The 4,911-nt window shown below is 49.4% G+C and overlaps 1 non-coding gene across 1 annotated transcript; it reads right to left on the reverse strand.

Moving 5' to 3' along the window:
- Window positions 1-3,940: 3,940 nt before the first annotated feature.
- On the reverse strand, window positions 3,941-4,013 carry TRNAT-UGU (transfer RNA threonine (anticodon UGU)). Its single transcript has one exon. It is a non-coding gene; the product is annotated as a tRNA-Thr (tRNA).
- Window positions 4,014-4,911: the final 898 nt, after the last annotated feature.

The following is a 4,911-nucleotide window of genomic DNA, read 5'->3' on the forward strand; positions in this document are numbered from 1 at the left end:
GACATGTATCCTTTCATCTCTTGGATGTTTGTCTGGCATTAAGAAATCTGGTGTGCTCCATCAGTGTGACCTCACCCCAGGTCCCAGAGGAGGGCTGTAGAGACATATTACTTTTTCTAAAATCTTTTTTTAACGTTTATTTATTTTTGAGAGACCGAGCAGGGGTGGGGGAGGGGCCGAGAGAGAGGGAGACACAGAATCCGAAGCAGGCTCCAGGCTCTGAGCTGTCAGCACAGAGCCCGACACGGGGCTTGAACTCCCGAACCGTGAGATCGTGACCTGAGCTGAGGTTGACGCTTAACCAACTGAGCCGCCCAGGCGCCCCTGAAAAGACATATTTCTAAGGAAAGACCCTCCAGCCTGTCCCTGTCCTTTGCCGCAGGCTGCAGCTCACAGACCGAATAAGGACAGGTTACGTTCTGGAACTCTGGCACCTACTAATTTGCCCTGGCAAATAGCAGAATGAACGTGACTACATTTTGAGTACCTATCATGTGCCAAGATTATATACATTATCCGAAACCTCAAAACCTTTGTTCCGTTGCCATGTAATGTTCTGTTGAAGAGGAGGAAAGTGACTCTTCGTGAGCTTAAGCTACTTGCCCTAGACCACAGCAGGGAGGGGACGGGGAACTGTTCAGCTGGACAGGAGCCAACACCCCTGTCAATACCCTGTGCAGCCGCCACCCTGTAGGGCACCCAGCGAGGGCTGGTAGTTCTTACCCGGGTATTTGAGGAGTAAAAGAGTTAAGGGAGGAAATGATCCCCGTCTCTGAGAAGTTCTTCAAATCCTGCAAATCATCCAGAACAGTGTTGGCAAATTTGGCCAAATTTGGTTTTTGTACAGAGAACAAAATCGTGAAATGCCGGGGTTATGGAGGGCTTTCAGAGGCCATGTAACCACTGCGTTTGATATGCTTTCCATAACCTGCATAGATTTGTTTTAGATCCAAAGAAACAGATTCCATTTTTTTCCTTTAGCAATCTTTATTTGTAGGCTAACCTAACCTAACCAAATCTAAATACATCAGGCCTCTTTTTGATTCCTTTTCTCTTGTTCGGCCTTTATGAAAGATACAAAACACTGGTCATTTTCTGAAGATCATTTTTAGATCTTTTTTTAGCCACTTCCTTTGCCCTATCCCATGGCTTTTGTTTTACTTCTGCCTACCTTTGGAACTCTTACGAACACTCTCTAGGATAGACATAAACCTCAGGATCTCACCAGCTCTGGTGTTTTATACTTTTTACATCTTCTTAGATGAAAGACACCAACATAAACGTGGGAGGAATTCTACCCTGGGTCGCTCTGTTGAAAGGTGGCTGAACATCCCGGGTCAGTCGGGGAGATTGGACCTACCTCTGGAACAAATATTTGAGCTTGCTCGCCTCATTTTTTTCCTCATTACAGGAAAAAAGTACAATCTTTCTTCAAAGACATGTGGCAAAAACAGGGTCTGACCTGGAAGTGTTTTGAGCCCTGGGGGAACTGTGTCAAAATAAAGGACCGTGTCCTTCAGGGTCCAGGCCTTCTGAACACGGGTTTTGAAGAGGAGGGTTGGTGGGTCTAGAGAAGGGAACTGAATGGGTATCCCTGAGATGCCAGGAAGCTGGGGAGAGGCAGCGTATTCCTCTCTGGCAAAGCGGCTTTATCTTCCGGAAGATGGCAACACCTGCGAGCTGTCACTAAGAGGCTGGCCCCGTGAGGGAACAATCACTAGGTCATAGCCTAAATGGTTTTGGGCTTCCTTGGAGGCCAAGGTGTAGGAAAGTTCAGAAAAAGGCACACATGCACATGCTTGCTCTTTCTAGAGACCGGCTGGAGGAGGGGGTAGGGGAAGGAAGCATGAGGACGGGTCATGCTGGAGGGAGAAGGGACTGGAATGCTTCAAAGGCATCTTTCTCCGTACTAACTCTGTTACTTGATGACCAAATAACTCGAAGTAAGCAGTCTCGGTATTACAGTATTTGGGGATCTGAAATGGCTGTGCAGAAAGGCATTCAGTGTCAGTGAAGAGCTGACCCTTCTAGAAGTGATCATTATGGAAGTTTCTTTTTCGCACCAGTGGGGGCCTATTTACTCAGGGCGCTCTGAGCATGTCACCTCCGCAGCATCCCTAGCAGCAGCTACCCCGACCACAGAAGGGCCGATGACCAACAAAAGCACGAGTGTGTTTTTCCAGAGCTAAAATCCTGCAAGCCGAGATGGAAAGTCTAACAGCTGTGTTATTTTCAAAGCTAACTCAACTGAAGAAATACATTCTCTTCAGACAAATTCCGTATGATTTCATTCATACGTGGAGTCTAAAAAACAGACAAAAAGCAGAATCACATCCGTCAATACAGAGAACAAAGTGATGGGAGCCAGAGGGGAGGAGAGGAGGGTGCATGGGGCAAAATGGGTGAAGGGGAACCGGAGGTGTAGGTTTTCAGTTACGGAATGGATAAATCACGGGGATAAAAGGCACAGCCTAGGGAACATAGTCCATGATACTGTAATAATGTTTTATGTATGGTGACAGACATACTGTCTGTAGGTACTCTTGGGCAGAGCACAGCATAGAGAAGGTGAATCACTTGTGCACCTGAACGGAACAACATGTGCCAACTATACTCAAACAAAAATTAAAAAAAAAAAAAAAAATTCCCTTGCTCTTGTGGAGTTTAACATTAGGTTGGGGAGATACTTAATTCCACCTCAACCACTGCCATTCTTCACTTTTTCGCCCAACACAGTGCTGGCTCCGGGAGACCCACAGATGAAGGAGACTCTGCCCACCGGTTTACCTGGTGTGAGCGCAGGTTAAGAATTCACTTGAACTTTAGGTCACAGGACTCTGGCTCTCTAAACCTGCACCACCTAACAGAAACACACGGGAGCGGCAACCGGAGGGAATTACAAATTTTCTAGTAGCCACGTGAAGAAAAATAAGTAAGGTTAATGTAATTACGTATTTTATTTCATCCGGTATTCTTTCAACACGCCAGCAATCAAAAATTAACTGATGGGAGAACTTACGTTCTCTTTTTGGTACTAAATTTTCTCTACCCGAGTGAATTGTACTCTTTCAACAACCCAATCGACGCCGACCACATTTCGGACCCTCGGCGTCCACGGGGGCTAGCGGCTACTTTGCAGCTAGTCCGATCTCAGCCCCAGCCCGGAAACATGGGACCAGAAAGCCGGGGCGGGGAAATTCCGCGTACTCGGGAAAGACTCCCGCGGCTGCCCAGGCGGCCTCCCCCAGCAGCCCCGGGCGGTTTAGTTCCGGGAGCCGCTCCCCCTCCCTCCGCGGGGGCAGGCGCGCGGAGCCGGGCCGGGCGCGGGGGCGCGGCTGCCACGTGGCGGCCACCGCGCGCGCTTGCGCCCCGGCCACGCTGGCCGCGCTCGGGCCGGGCGGGGCGGGCGGCGGGACGCGCGCTCGCCGGCCTCCCGGGAGGCGAGCGGGAACCGACGCGGCAGCGCCGCCCGCCGGCCGCTCGGCGTCACCGCGGGCGCGGCGCCGGCTCCGCCCCCGCCCCCGCCCCCGCCCCCGCCCGCAGGCCGCGTCCCGGGCCCGCCCCGCCCCTCCCGCGGCCCCTTGAACCCGCCGCGGACGCCCCCTCCCCCCTCCAGCTTCTCCTAACGCGCGGCTGGTTCTCGGCTTGCGGGGCGTTGAAAACGAGTCCGTGGAGCCTCGTGTCTCCAGCTCTGGGGTCGCCGAGGACGGCTTTTTTTTTTTTTTTTTCTTTTTTCTTTTTCCTGCTCTTCGTGTCGGGCCTGGATTTTCTCTTCCGGGTCGCCTCTAGAGCACCTTAAGGACGCCCATCATTTGCATTTCAGGAAGAGTCATTTTTAATCCTCCAGAAGTAACGTTTTCAGAAACCGCTCTTCCATTTTGGAGTTTGTAGTTCGTGAAGGGGAGGATTAAAAAAAAAAAAAAAAATAGAAGCTGACAAGAGGCCCCAGCGAGGATCGAACTCGCGACCCCTGGTTTACAAGACCAGTGCTCTAACCACTGAGCTATGGAGCCAACTCGGTACCTGCCCTGCCTTAATCCAGGGACATTGGAAGCAATGTTGCTTTTGCTGGCAATCTGAGGACAACTGACTTCGTGCATCCACTATCAGTGATAATCGTAAAGACTATGTATGAATTGCTGGAGAAAAATGCCTACAATATGACAAACATTAAAAAAAGTCTCAAAGTCCTAGGCTTATGATTACGAAACACGAAATCATACCTCCGTAAGTTAAGCATACAGACAAGGGCTGGAAGGGAAAATGTAAAAATGAAATCATGTTCTGATCGTATTAGGAGTGGTTCTTTTACATGTGAAAAAAAAAGCCTCCAATTCATTGTTTATATGACAAATTGTATCAAGTTTAATACAGGAAATGGGGGGGGTCTTTGCTTCTCATAAATTAAGCTATTGATTACGGATGAATTAACTGATTGAACAGTATCTGTTCAGTACTCACATACCTCTAGACTTCGGGGGTAGGGTGAATAAATAAAGCTCTGTTCCTGTTCTTTCTTTAATGATTGGGATCCTGAAACTGTACCTCATTCTTTTTTGCTTAATGAACTATTGACCGAAGGAATGAAGTTATGGTCACAGCATGACCCACTCCTGCGTGAAGCAGAGAATGAAGGTCATTTGGCCCAGCGAGCTGCCTGCCTCGCTCCCTTACCTCCTTCAAGGGTCTGCTCACATTCACTTACTCAACAAACCCTTCCTGACCCGCTCGTTGAAACTGCTCTATCCTCCTTATCCTGTCCCGTTTACCCCCTAACGTGTTAACTTCTTTCCTGTTAGATAATGTACTTTATTATTCTTTACTGTCTCTCCATTAGCGTGTCAGTTCCTTGCGGCCAACGCCCAGACCAGTGTGTAGCACGTAGTAGGTGCTCAGTAAATGGCTGAGTGA

Source organism: Puma concolor, chromosome E4 (genome assembly GCF_028749965.1).
Source record: "Puma concolor isolate L17-30 chromosome E4, mPumCon1.1.hap2, whole genome shotgun sequence".
Taxonomy (NCBI): domain Eukaryota; kingdom Metazoa; phylum Chordata; class Mammalia; order Carnivora; family Felidae; genus Puma; species Puma concolor.